The sequence below is a fragment of the Equus quagga genome, chromosome 10 (assembly GCF_021613505.1).
Source record: "Equus quagga isolate Etosha38 chromosome 10, UCLA_HA_Equagga_1.0, whole genome shotgun sequence".
NCBI lineage: Eukaryota > Metazoa > Chordata > Mammalia > Perissodactyla > Equidae > Equus > Equus quagga.
Genome location: NC_060276.1, coordinates 18,958,097 through 18,973,501, shown reverse-complemented (window position 1 = coordinate 18,973,501; position 15,405 = coordinate 18,958,097). Strand labels below are relative to the sequence as shown.

Sequence of the window (15,405 nt, the reverse complement as noted above, 5' to 3'; positions counted from 1 at the left end):
AAGTAGTTTATTCCCTTCATTTGACAAGTAGCACTCACTTCTCTTCACATTTTAGGTATATGCCCTAGTTTTCCAGTGAGATTATAAATCCTTCAAGAACAGAGACATAAAGTCATTTCTAGCTGTACCCTCAAGTATCCAGCAAAGTGCACTGCACGCAGCAGACATTTGATACCCATCTTCACAGGATAAAATCCAAGTTCCTCAGCGTGGATTCAAGGTCTTCCATGGCCCTGCTCATGTCTCCTTCCCCATTCTCATCTCCTACCAGGCTCCATCTCACAATTTATCATATCACACCTGTGCATCCTTACTCATGCCCTTTGCCTGGAAAATCCTGCCCACATTTGTTTTTCACCTGGTAATGCCCCTTCATCCTTTAATACTTGGATCCATCACCATCCTCACCAAGAAGCCTTACCTGACTGTTTTCTACCACCCAAAACATTGAGTGAAATGATACTCTCCTGTCTCTCCATGGGAGTCTTGTGGACCTAGGCTTAAGCAGTAATTGCATTATCTGGTGGTTTGCCACTGCATCTTCAGTTCCTAGAAGAATGCTTGGCATAGGAGACACTCAAAGAATACTTGATGAGTGCATAGCTGAATGGTTTATACCTTCCTGCCTTACTAGATTATTATTATTTCCTTGGCTTCAAGTACCTATATATTGATTATCCCTCCATAATTTAATACTGTGGTAAGTGCAGTGAAGGAAAAGCACAGGCTGCTAGGAAGGCATATAACAAGGATACCTAATTTGGATTGGGTTGGAAATATCAGAGAAGATTTCTCTGAAGATACGACATTTTATCAGATACCTGAAAGATAAATAGGAATAATCCAGGCAAAGATAGGTTGTAAAGTAGGGTAGGAGATGGGAGCATTTCCACAGAGGGACTACCTAGCAGCAGGGTCCTGCAGTGGTAAAGACCTTAGAGTGTTTTGGGAACAGAGAAAAGGCTAGTGTGGTTACAATGTAGTGACCAAGGGAGAGAGCATCATAGATGAGGCTGGGAAGGTAAGCAGGAACCAAATAACACAAGACCTCAGTGGATCTCATTGCAAGTGGGATTAGAGCTCTTTGAATGGTTTTTGGTAGAGCGACATGATTCATTTTATGTTTTAAGATCTCCCTGGCTGTTATGTGGAGAATGACTTTTAATGGGACTAGAGGGCTGACAAACATTGAGAAATAAGTTAGGACACTACTACAATGCTACTTGTGAGAGATGATGGTAGTGTGGACTAGGAGAATAGTGGCAAAGATGGGGAGAAATGAATTTAACTCAACATATTCAGAGGTAGAAGTGATAGGGTTTAGTGATAGATTATAGAGGGAGGCATCAATAATAACTTTCAGGTTACTGGTTTGTGAATTGAATGTGTTTGTGCCACTCACTGGGATGGGAGAACCCTGCAATAGGGCCAGGTTTGGGAGAGAAGAGAACTGATGAGATCAATTTTGTATGAGAGTATTCTGATATAGCAATAGATGTTAAGCAGGTATTTAAACATACTGGTCTGAAACTCATAAGAGATATCTGGTCTAGACATATGCATTTAGAAGCCATCAGCATGTAGATGGCATTTGAAACATGGAAATCAGTGAAATCATGTAGAGAAACAGTTTAGAGGGACAAGAGAGCCCAGATGGAGCCCTGAAATTTCACCATTTGGAGGTCATGTAGAGGAAGAATAGCTAGTAAGTAAGCCTGAGGAGGAGATAGAGAGGTGTGAGGAAAACCCTAAGGTGGAAGCTCATGCAAGTAGAGAGAAGAGAGTGTTTCAAGTCTGTTAAACTATACTGAAGGCTGCTGAGAGGAGGAGTAAGTTGAGGACAGAGAAGAGTCCGTTGTATTTGATAACATGGAGGACATTGATGACTTCACTAAAAGAACTTTTGGTAGAGTGATGGATGCAGGAGCCATAGTGGAGTGAGATAAAGAAATGAGTAAAAGGTGAAGGAGAAAGGACACCAAATGTAGATAATTCTTTGGAGAAGCCTGGTTCTGCAAGGAAATAGATTTGGTGAGAGCTGTAACAGGAAGCTTAAGGGAAGATGTTTGTTTTAACAATGTGAAATAATAAAAAATGAATACTATTAGGAAGAAGAATTCATTAGAAAGGGAGATGTTGAAGATGCAGGAGACCAGAGAGATGTAGTGTTTTATGGTCCCTGCAAAAGCTGGAAGCTATAAGGTCCAGAGCACATGTGAGGAGACTGGTCTCTGATCTAAGGAGTGATACTCGTACTGTGACAAATATGTACTGAATACCTACTATGGGCTTGGTTTTATTTCAAGTATTAGGAGTACAACAATGAATACAGAATGGTTCCTGTCTTCATGGAGTTCACAATTTGATGAGAGAAGCAGACATGTAAACAATTATAATCAGGCTGATTAATGCTATGATTAGTACAGGGCCTTACGTCAATGCTTGGGAAAGTCATTATTATGGGTCAAATTTTGTCCCCTGAAGGAAGATAAGTTGGAGTTCTAATACCCAGCACTTCAGAATATGACCTTATTTGGAGATAGGGTCTTTACAAAGGTAATTAAGTTGAAATGAGGTCATTAAGGTGATCCCTAATTCAATATCATTTGTGTCTTTATAAAAAAAGGAAATTCAGACACCAAGACACACACACAGGGAGAACGCCATGTGAAGATGAAGGCAGAGATTGCAATGATGTGTCTGTAAACCAAGAAACACCAAAGGTTGCCAGCAAACAACCAGAAGCTAGGAGAGAGGCATGTACAGATTGTTCCTCATTGCCCTCAAAAGGAATCAATGCTGCCTTGAGTTTGGACTACTTGCCTCCAGAACCATGAGAAAATAAATGTCTGTTTAGGCCACTCAGTTTGTGGTACTTTGTTGTGGCAGCCCTAACAAACTAATGCAGGCACCCAAACCAGTCTGAGGGAGGGAGGTTGATCAGGTTAAGGGAAGACTTCACAGCAGAGGTGTTATCTTAGCTGAATCAAGATAAATAAATAGCATTGCATAGGTGGGGCCTGGGGAGGCCATTCCATGTAAAGTGATCATCATCTGCTATGGCTTGGAAGTGAAAGAGAGTGTGAGTATCCAAACTACTGCAAGTAATCCAGTGTGGCTGGATGTAAAGTGTGTGGGTGATGGTGGTGACAACTGAGACCTGAGAAGCTAGAGCCAGTTCATGAAGGGCCTTCTATTCCACGCCAAGGAATTTGGACTTTATCCTAAAGCCAAGTGGGTGGCCTTTCAATGTTCATTCTCCTCCCCACTATTCACTTGCCTAACTCCATTTTTCCAGGAAGCCGTCTCTTACATCTATTGTGGAACTCCTTTGCAGAAATGTGGAAAAAACTTGCTTCTTGATCTCCTCAAATATGCAGCAAATTCCTTGAGGGAAGGGGCTATGTCCTGTTTATTGAGATATGCCCAGTGCCTGGCAAGTGCTTGACGTATAGCAGTCTCTCAATAAATGGCTGTCTGGTGTGTTCCTAAGGACAGCATTGGGACTTCTTGGCTCTCTCTGGAGTGATACTCCAGGACGATCCGTATTTTGCTTTTGTTCTTCTTTCCTCTTCCTTCCTCTCACTGATGACCCAGAACCCTCCACACTTGGCTCTCATTTCACTTCTCCACTTGATTTCCTCTTTGGACAAATGACCCTTGGAGCATTCAGTGTGCTTTCTCCCACACAAAATCAGCAGTTCCCACATGAGGCAGCCTCCCATTCAAGCAGGTTCCTATTGTCCCCAAGGGAGCCTGGTTCACACAGTGCAAAGCCCTGCAGTCCAACCTTGTCACTTTGCTTCTGCCCCTGGTTCTGCCAGGACTAGTGCTTAACTTAGCCTAAGCGGGTCATTAGGTCAGTTTCAAGTAAGTAGCTCTGGCCAGAATGGACCAAAGAACAGGTGGCAGCTTTGGCAAGAGAATGCAGTTGAGACTACAGGCTAGAGCAATGGGACTGCTGGGCTCAGCAGGTGGGCAGGGTCGGATAATCCGAGCAACCTCCAACTGAGCCAAATTTGACCCATGGGATCCTCATTGAAAAAGGCAAAATAGGGCACCGGAACAGGGAACTGGGAAGAATGACAGTCAAGGAAACATGCTGAGAAGAAACCATGTGTTTGCATTAGATTGAATTCATTAAAAAAAGTACATCCCTTCACACTCACCCGTTTCTACAGGCATAAACACCCCCCCAACTTGAGCGAGTGCACACAAACATACACACACACATGCACACACATGCACACACCACAGACACAAAATGCTGACACGCAGATCCATACTCACACTGGCAGAACCTAGTGTGACATGCTTTGGTTGGCAGATACTGCAACACCTGATCTGTTTGCAATTGGCAGGAGAGGAAGTACCCTTTACAAGCGCATGTTCCAAATAATAGAAGCATACCTTGAAGTAACAAAATCTTTTTCACTGTAATTGTTTCAAACAGGTAGCTTTCTATCTTCTTATACCAAGTAAGCCTAACACAATTTAACTTTTTCTGGATGATTCTAAGCCACTTTTTATGGGCACTCATTATTGGGGGCTTGGCCGAGACATAGGGTGTTGTTAGGAGCTATCTTGAGATATATTGGACTCTTTATCCCTCCACCAAATGGCCCCAGTGTAAATATCTTATTTATACAGACACTCATATTTCCCATATATGTGCACAGATATATATGGGTATGAATATATACACACCATCTTTCATATAAATGTCTCTACAAGATGCACACATAAATCATACTGTGTAGGTACATGCACAGTTCAGTTACTTATAAAAAATCTGTGCACTCTTTGCAGCTAGTTTTGTAAGTGGCTCCCTTTCCTATAGCCAATAGCCTGCTTCTTTCGTCATTTTTTTCCCCTTCCTTTGCACACTAATTGTTGGGATTAAGGAGTTAGCACCTCATTCATTGCAGAGTTGGTGGTTTTAATTGGTCGCACCTGACTTAGTTAAAGAAGGCATTTTAACTACAAAGAACTTCACTGGGAGATGGGCTCAGTGGGAGTTATTAAAAGTAAGTGCATAACAGCTCCTTGGGAGGCCATTATTTTGCGCTTCTCCCCTCCCCCCTAGAGGGCATGTTTATTATTGGTAACAAGGTGAGAGGAAATTCCCTGACTTCATTAGAAATCTGGGAAAACAACTTTTCCTTGCCAATACCTTCCTTTCTTTCTGGAACGCATTTCTACTGGAAGGTGGTATGACAAAATGGCCTGCCCTAAGCATCCTTTTTGTCTAAAGGGAAGCTCTACTAAGCTCCCTGGGGCTTCAGGGCTCATCCCTGGAGAACACCTCCCCCTACCCGCCCCTCCTCACACACATACACGTGCAGCAAAACAGCCACCTCATTAACTCAAAGTTGTAAATAACTTGGACAACTCTTAGACTGGTGACATTCACATGTGTGCCGCCGCAAGGAGGGGAGAGAAAACGTTTCATGAAGGTTTCACTAGCATCTGTTTTATTTACAAATAAACGATGTGCTCATCACAAACGCTTATCTGCTTATTGAAGCCAGGCTAGTAGAACATACAGTGACATGCCTTGGTTGGCAGATACCTTAACACCTGATCTGTTTGGTATTGACTAGGAAGGAAATGTTTGCAAGTCTGTGTCCTAAATAATAGAAATGTCCTTGCAGAGGCCAAGTCCTTTATATTGTAATTGTTTCAAACGGATAGGTCTCTATCTTTTCATGCCAAGGGAACCTGACACAATTTGCCCATTTCAGGTTGATTCCAGGCTGTTTTCATGAACACTAATCATTGAGTCAGGCTGGGATGTAAGGAGTGTCCTTAGGAGGTATCTTGAGGTGTATCAGACTGTTTACTTGTCCAATAAATGGCTCCAGGCTGTCTATTTTTTTTAGAAGTATTCTGTCTTCTTTCTAAAGTATTTGCTTGCTGATAACATTGTTTTTGCCTCCAGTAGCCCTTTGACATTTTCTATTCTACCGTAGGCTCAGAAACCAAGCTGAGTTACAATTGTGGGTAAAGTAAGATTGAGAGTGTTAGCAGTTTTTTTTTATAAGTACTCTGCATGAGTTTCGGTGTATACATTTTGCATCATCTCTTTTGGCTGCTCTAAGTTTTAAAAGGTTAATTCTTAGTTTTTAGCTCTGAGAGTGCCAAACAATTATGGTTTCCTGGAAGGGAACTTCAGATAAGTGATATATCATTATTGTAGTTAGGGTTAATATATGTAAAGTAAACCTCATTATTTTGAATTTTGCTAGTTTATAATATGGGACAACCTTGTTTATAAACTAGGCTTGGGAGTTTACTATTTCACCAGCTACAAAAATAAAGGATATGTTCGGTAAATTAACACCTTAAATAGAATCACAAGGATAATGCAAGTTCTATTTGCATGTGAAACTTGACTATACTTATCTATTTATTAATATGGATCCCATTAAGCCATCTACTTGGTAATACAATTCACTATAATATTTGGAATTAACAATAACAAACAATAATACCTCAATTAATCAATCCAGTGAGAAGAAAGTTTGTTTGAATAAAGACAGCTTGCTCCATAGAGACACAAAGAGAGCTCTCGGTCCTTAGCTCATGGCAGTGGCCGCTGAAGAAAAGTGAGAACCAACGCCATTTCAGTGGGGAAGTTGAAGTTCTGGAGTGTCTTTAGCTCAAGAATAACTGGTGTAAGGTAATGTCCCAAGGAAAGAGAAATATATCCTACAAGCCTGACAGAATCACAGCCTCCCCTTGGAGCACGGCTGGAATGGAATATGTTTTGGATGCTACCCGGTGAAGGACATTTCTGAACAAGAAGAGTCAATATTAGTAGAGGTGTTACTTTATAGCTTTGAAAGACATTGTAACTTTTCACGAAGTCAGACTTGTATTCCCACCAATTAATGGCAGATAACTCAATATGTGCCAGGTATTATGCTAAGAGTTTTACACGTATTATTTCATTTAGCCTTGTGAACTTTGCAGGTGGATATTATTTCCATCCTGTAAATAAGGAAACTGCAGTTCTGTGAATGATTCACTTGACCATTGTTAGTCAATGATCAAATTGGGCTTCAAACCCAATTCTAACACCACAGCTTGCTCTCTTAATCACTACCATATACTGTAGTTCCTCAAGGGATAGGATAAGACAAATATTTTAAGGTGTTATAACAGGTACATGTCAGTAACTAAGCTGAGACTCATGGCGAGGGACCCTCCCAAACCCTACTTACTTACCTCCAAGCCCATGGGGCAATGACCTACAGCTAGTCCTGGCCAGCATAGTGGTTACAAAATATACGAAAGAGAAAGGACAACATAAGTGTCTTAATTTCTAAAATAATCATTCTTGAGGCTACATCTACATAACCCAAAGGGAAGTTGTTACTCAATGTTTGGAACCATGACCAAGGCCAAACTGGCAACGTGTTTTAACTTTCAGGAACAAAATTGTTAACATCAGCCAATCAGTCTTTCACTAGCTAGCATCGGTGGTGAAATGCATGCTATTTTTATATCACTGAAAAAATGAGTGGCTATTATTTAGAGCAAAGGATCAATATCAAATATTGTGTGAAATGAATTTGCAAATGAGATACCTTATGTGGTAAGAGATACTTATGAGGGGATGAATAATATCAAGAGAAAAAATTGGGACTACCACAAAAAGTTTAGAAAAGGTGTCCATGATGATGCATGAATCGGTCATCTAGTCATCCACAGGACTGATAGAAATATTGGACAGGTCAGAAATTTGCTTCATTAAATGTCCTAGTTCCTTGTAACTGTAAAAATTATGGCTGAAGAATCCAGTTTGGATGAAGAAGCTAACTTGCTCTGGAAGAAACCCTAAACACAAGCAAAGCTTCTGAAAAGACGTCAAAGCATTTTGAATGATGAATGAAAATAAGAAAGACTTGGCACTTGTTTTGAGAAGGGAAGCTCGACAAAACAAGGCGTTATGAAGCAGAATAGTAACCAGAGTGGAAAACAGTTTTTCTAGTATGACCAAGAAACAAAAGTGCTAGAATCTTCAGAGGCAAACTAGTATGCCAGAGACCCCAAAATGGGTGCAGAATTAGACTACAGATGAGGATAATGAACTTGTGCTATTCTGCTAATAATGATGATATTGTCCATGTAGAATTCACATCTTAAAGGCAGTCAGTCAGGCTAAAAGGCTGAACATTCTAAAGCGCTGGAGAAATTATTTGATTGGCCTCTTCACCACACCAGTGCTATGGTTGACGAATCACTTTTGCAATTTTAGTTGTGCCTGAGGGTATTCAAAATTTCCTGTGGGTTCAGCTTTGTCCTTGGCTCTTGGAGCAATCCTTGTCTTGTGCAGAGGAAATATTAGAAATTCAGGCTTATTCTGATCTTGTCATCCCATAAGTTTACTCAGTGTCCTGCTTAATTTCCTATAACTCTTTTCTAGAATCCAAACCTCTTATTTGGTTCTCCAACTGATAATCCATTTCCCCAGAGAGTAGAGTTCTGACTTGCCTGTCTTCAGGCCTTTCTAATCCTTACTTTAATACTGTGCTTTTATTTACTCTTGGGACTCCTGGATTCCTTCTGCCTATTTCTTGCCTTGACCTCTTCTATTGCCACTGCCAAGTCTCCCTGACACTTTGGCCACCTGCTTGAGCTGGCTCCATAATATTTAAGCCCTTTTTAGAGCTCACATAAGCCCTATTGGTCTGTCTTATCTTTAGATCCTGGCCATCTCTGATTTGGCCAAAAGGCCTGGACAACATTTAATGATTTCTAACTGTAAGTATAATAGTTAAAGAATCCAAGTTACTTGAATGGTATCACTCAACTTAATCTCCAAAGTTATTAATCAGACCAAGTTCTAAAAGACTTTTGACTATTTGTAGAATGCAAATCCATCTTCAAAAGATGGGGAAATCCAAAAGAATGTCTAAGGATCTAAAGAAAATACTCAAAAAGAAGTTCCGGGGCCAGCCTGGTGGCATGGTGGTTAAGTTCGCACGTTCTACTTCTCAGTGGCCCAGGGTTCACCTGTTCAGATCCCAGGTGTGGACATGGCACCGCTTGGCAAGCCATGCTGTAGTAGGCATCCTACGTATAAAGTAGAGGAAGATGGGCATGGATGTTAGCTCAGGGCCACTCTTCCTCGGCAAAAAGTGGAGGATTGGCAGTAGTTAGCTCAGGGCTAATCTTCCTCCAAAAAAAAAAAAAAAAGAAAAGAAAAAAGGAGTTCCATTGATTTTGTTTTTAGTATCAATGGAATAAGTATAGTTTCCCAGTGGGCTCTTGTGAAGGGAATAACTTTCATTTGGATATATAAATTCTGATGGGGTTTTTCACATAATCCCTCCTATTGCTTTAGTAGCACTATGAAACACAGTTTGATATCAGCTTTGTTAAACCCCAATCTTGACAAGCTAGAAGAGTAGTGAGACCAGATACCACATGACCACACTTTATGTCTTCACTCATATTTATGCCAGCAATGATATTACACTACAGATGAAGTCGAGCATAGAAGGTAAACTTGAGGAGCCTGTAGAGCTTGAGAAGAGAAAGAAAAAAAGAGAAAAGGTTAGAGTTTAGAAATCTTGGAGCCCCCTGCCAGAATGCCCTGATTGTAGTTTGCCTCTAATTCTTGGTTTGTACTGCAATTAACCTTTGAATTCCACTCTGAATCCCAATTCACTTGGCTGAGTTCCTGATACCTGTCTAACTCTTGGCGGTCCTCTTATCCTAAAGTCCTGAAATCTGTCTCTAGGTCCTCTCTCTGGAGTTCTACTCTCGGATATGCTGCTCTGGAACACATTTATAACCTTTCACAATTAGTGCCATTGCCCTGAGAGCCACGCAGCCTTCCCACTTCCTCGCCTGGCTCCTTTGTATAGAAATGCTAATATGGACAGGTTCCTCATGTTGAGACAGGTACTGTTGGCAGCCTTCCTTTAGGCCAAGCTTGAAGCTCATTTTGCCTCTTTTGGCCCCTGACTTGCCCATTCCAGGTTTCCTGTCCCTCTTTCCTGAGTGGCCACTGAAGTACCAACAAGCCATCTGGCCAAAACAGTGCGGGGTAAGGTATAAATTCAAGCTGGAGCTCTTCTAATCTAGCATGACAGTTTGTACTGATCAGGTTAATGGGGATAATTTCTCTTTGGCTTGTACAGAGACATGAAAATTTAATCTGATTTGCTATTAATTACTCTTTCCAATCATTAACATAATGTTTCACTAAATAGAGAAAATCTATTCACATTGCCGTGGCAATGTATCAACCAAGGTAAAATAATGAAAATGTGTTGCCTTTTGTGTTCAGCAGTGAAACTGTACTGCCACTGTGACCAGGGCATGCACTGTGACATGCTTCTCGCCAGTAGGGATTGGCTGTCTTGAGCCATACACCTGCCTCAAGTTCCCCCAGGGGGATTACACACATTTGTGAGATGACTGGCAGTGATTATGGAGGTACACTATGGTTTGGGGAGCAGAGTGAAACTAATTGGCCCACAAGAAGATTAAATAACTACATCTTGAGGGAGAGTAACATAATGCTTTATCAAATAAATGAAGTGACTTTAGATGGCTCTTTTTCATTCTCTTATTAATGAATATTTGTTGAACAGTTATTCTGTGTTAAGTGCTGTGCTGAGTACTGGGGATGTAGTGTTCAAACTAAACAGACACATATCCAGCCTTTGTGAAGTTTATAGCCCAGGTAGAGGATATATATCTATATATCTATATCTATCGATATCTACATATATCACTCAGATTATTCAATTGCAGTGGTGAGAAATTTATAATGAAAAAGTAAAAAAGTCAGGGTACTCTAAAAGCATATCATAAAGAGAGCATATCCAAAGAATGAGCCAGGCGAAAAGTGGAGTGAGGGAGGGGAGAAAGAACACCATGTGTGAAAGTTCTAAGGACACAAGCAGGTTTGAGGAACTTAAAGAAAATCCAGGGAAGAAAGGAGTTCAGAGAGTAAGAAAGCAGCAAAGGATGAGACTGGAGATCGAGGAAAGCGTTATATCTTTGCGGACCATAAATAGGCTCTAGATGTGCTACATATCCTTGGATGTTGTGGCAGGCTAATGTTGGTCACTTCCACGAGGCAGTTGGACTTCATCCTAAGGGCAATGGAAGTTGTTCAAGGTTTCTAAGTTTAGTTGATCTTAGACTAGCAGATGTTTTAAAGATTTCCCAATGGCCAACATACTAAACAAACCCCCCAACCTATCTCAGAAACCTGGACTCAAGAAAAAAAAAGACACGTATGGGTGGAGCAGATGAAGCATTTCCGCTCTGCATCTGCACAGAAGGCTAGGCAGAAACTCCTGAGAGACTGCAGAGTAATTACACTTCTACTCTGGATCCATGTCTTAACCACAACGAGTGTGTTCTGCAGGCTCTATTTCCTAATTGAGGGTAATTACAAGAAGTTAAAACTAGATTAGAGACAATTAGACCCTATACAAGAGGGAGCTCTGTGGGTGGTCGGGAAGGGAGTAGGGAGAACCAGCTGGGAAAGTGTTTCCCAAGCTGCTTGGCATTCTTTGACTTGTATTGCAGGTGAAGATTTTTGGGGGGCCTATCTGTGCTCCTAGTGGTGCCCACCCAGAGGGTGAGCAGGTGAAATAAAGTAAAAAACCCCGACATTACTGACAACCCATCAAGATTACCTTTTCCTCAAGTCAAAGTGCTTCATAGTCCAGAAGCCAATAAATAGAAACAAAGAGGAAACGGAGGTGAGGGTCGCATTGAAATTTAATTGAAGACATCTTATTTTAGCAACTACTTTTTTTGTCCCACTCTGGATCTAGATACTGTGGGAGAGACATGGTGGGCATATGATCTTGCCTTTAAGGAGTTTCCAAGTCTATTTGAGAAGTTTGGTATACTGGGACACAAAGAAGGAGAAGGGGACTGGTAAGGGGTGAACTCAAGAGGCGGCAAGAAGCCAGACTGAGGAGCTCTGACTCCATCCCAGGGGCACTGGGGAACTGCTGAGAGTGATAAACAGGGAAAAGATAGGGTCAGTTTGGGATTTTTAGAAAGATATATCTGACCACTGTAGGGAGGGTGAATGAGGGGACATGACAAGGAGCAAGGTTGGGGAGGCTCAGTCAGAACTGCCTGTAGAAGGAACTGGGGTTGTCTGTGACCATAAGGAGGAAGCTGGGGAGGAGAGGCGAGTGTAGGCAGAACAAAAATGACTTACTTCACTCTATTCATCTACCGAACATCCATTGCTTTGATTAGTCATTGATTCACTCAATCAACAAATAATTATTTTGCATCTGCTCTATGCAGAGAACTGTGCTAGGGGACATGAAGAGGAATAAGGATGATGTTATTCCAGTCTTCAAGGGGCTTGATTAACCAACTGTTCAAGTGAGTGAAACAGTCAATAGCTGCTCCAGGATTTTAGAGATGGTTCTGATCAGTGGAGAGGCAGACACTCTAAGCAACAACAGAAGGTGAGGTGAAGGTACAGGAAACCTGAGGAGAGGCACAGTGAAGGGCATGAGTAGGCAGAAGTTAAGAGGGTGTAATAGGAAGTACTAGAAGATAAGTTTGGATGAGAAAGGAATCTTGACTATGTGTGTATGTGGGTGCGTTTGTTTGTGTGTGTGTGTGTGTACACATTGGCATACATACATAATGCAACCAAAAACCTTAATGCCAACAGATATTTCGAAAACACACAGATGAGTCTTGGCTGAGTGGGTTCCTAACCACTGTGGTCACTGTCACCATGATTTTCTATAACACACACACACACACACACACACACACACGGGGAGAGAGAGAGAGAGAGAAACTTACGTGGCATGTAAACTTGAGTCTTGAATTTTCCCCTAAAAGGCATCTATATATGGTGGTATAGCCTGAAAGAGCCAGGCTTGCAAACTCAATTTTACTATGCAAGTATTAACCTGGAGGTCCCAAGGGTATTAAACTGTAGGACCTGAGGGAGGGTCCCTGCTCTAGTCATTTCCTTCGAAGGAGGGAGCAGGAGTGGTATGAACTCCCAAGTACTTGGCCTAGTTTCTGGCCTCCTTGACCAAAGCCCAGGCTGCTCTGAGAAAAGAGACCCCCTGGGAATGGTAAAGGCCATTAGGGTCCCCTTAGCATATGCCCACTGACTCATGAGCCTCCTCACTGCCTTTTTAACATGTTTGCTTCTCAGACTGTACATGATGGGATTGACCATGGGGGTGACCACACTGTAGAGCAGGGAGAAGACCTTGCTCAGGGAAGCAGCCTGGGTTGCTGTGGTAATGGCATACACTGTTCCCAGTATTCCATAATACAGAGTGACCACTATGAGGTGGGAGGAGCAGGTAGAGAAGGCCCGTTGTCTTCCTGTAGCTGACAGAATCCTGAGCACAGCAGCAACAATGTGGACATAGGAGACTATGGTGAGCTGGAAGGACACCCTGGTGTTGAAGGAGGCCAGGAGGAAAATGGTTTCCTCCACCATCTCAGGATCAGAACAGGTCAGCTTCAGCACAGGGGCCAGGTCACAGAAGAAGTGGTCAATCTTCAGGCTACACAGAACGGCAGATGGAAAGTCATGGTGACAGTGACCCCAGGGGTTAGGAACCCACTCAGCCAAGACCCACCTGCAAGCAGGATACGAGTGTGGGAGTTCATGAGGGATGGGTATCGGAGGAGGCTGCAGATAGCAAGGTAATGGTCATATGACACAGCTGTCAGCAGTAAGCACTCAATTGCTGCCATGGAACCAAAGAAGTAAAAGTGGGCCATACTGCCTGCAAAAGAAATCGCCTCAGGACCTGAGAGAAGGGTCTTCAGCATCTTAGTGGCAATAGAAGTAGTATACCAGATCTCAAGGAAGGAGAAATTGGACAGAAAGAAGTACATGGGGGTTTGGAGGCTGTGATCAAGGGAAATGATGGAAAGAATGACAGCTTTCCTCAGCAAGGTCACTACATAGATTCCCAGACATACCCTAAAAGGAAAAAAAAACTGTAACCCATGGAGACTCCCAAATCCCAGAAGAAGAAATTCTTCGACAGTAGTCAGATTACCCATATCTGTGAGATTCATGCATTAGACCTGAGAAAAAGAGAGAAATATAGCCAATTGGAAAAAGAGCCCTGCTACTGGAGGGGAGCAATAGCACCAGAAATGCCACATAGTATAAAACTCAAAGGCCGTGTCTTTTCTCCTCTGGAACAAATTTTCTGTTTTGTTCTACTAGGCGTATTAGAATAGTTATAGCAGAATCAGAAACTATGCCCTAGAGAGCGAACAGAGAGGGCGTCTCCTCTGCTCTTTTCCACTCTTTCTCTTGACATAACTGGTGATGAATCTCCTTTGGGAGTCTCACAGTGGGAGGCAAACACCTCTTAATGGGGACATGGCGCAGAAGTGTCCCTGAACTTCTGAGATTCGGTTTTTAAGACTCCATAGAAATATGAATCCAAAATCCTAAAATAACATCAGAATTCAGACCACCCTATCTCCCACTCAACCCTTAAATCAGGGTGGGTTTCACCAGGAACATAATTGGAGGGGGGAGGGGAATTCTGAACTCTTAATCTTAAAGTATCTATAAGAAAAATAAGAGTTTCTGCCAGGCTCTGGGGACATGTAGCTGATTGCCGCCATGGCATCAAATTCCTATGGAAATCGGGGGGGAAATGTATGTAAAGTTATTCACTTGAAATGTTAGAGAAAAATAATGTTCCATCCTTCATAAATGAAAATGACATTCCTGACTCACAAGCAGTAGGATGTGCATTTAGAGTTATTTTTTTTTTCCAACAGCGAGGATGGGTGAGCGGTGAGTCATGGATGCGGCTCCCCCTTCCCCCCCACCCCCCCCCCCCCGAGCTCAAAGACCCATATTTGTGAAATGGCTGTCTGATCTTAGTGCCTGGGATGTGATAGGATTAAAAAATCAGTCTCCATTGTGGCCTAAATTAGGGGTAAATATGAAGCAAGAGTTAGGGGCTAGGTTCAGTTGGTGTTCTAGGCTGAAGGCTCAGTCTGTGGCCAGGGAATAAAGCAAAGCCATCTTTGCTGTTTTGCTTTGGGTAATGATAATGTGTCCCTAAAAGGTTACAGTTAAGTCATATTTTTGTAAATGAAATCCTATTTTAAGTCCACTAAGGGAACTGGCTATTCAAAGGAATCTTATTAAGATTGCTTCTGTGACATGAAAGAATTTCTTCATAATTTATCCTTTGTACCAATCTGGATTGTTAAAACACTGGGCTTGTGTAAAGGAAGATCTACCTATAATGGGAGTTACCAGAACATTTAGGGTGCCTAAGATGGCACTGAATATAATTACATTGTATAAGGAAAATCAATTAGTAACTAGAGTTGTCCCTGGGGGTGATAGCTGCTTCCTAACTGGAGGATTAACCTGCAGTGTCCTAT

The 15,405-nt window shown here is 42.0% G+C and overlaps 1 pseudogene; it reads right to left on the bottom strand.

Annotated features, from left to right (window-relative positions):
• Positions 1-12,910: 12,910 nt before the first annotated feature.
• LOC124245927 (olfactory receptor 11A1-like) lies at positions 12,911-14,049 on the bottom strand (annotated as a pseudogene).
• Positions 14,050-15,405: the final 1,356 nt, after the last annotated feature.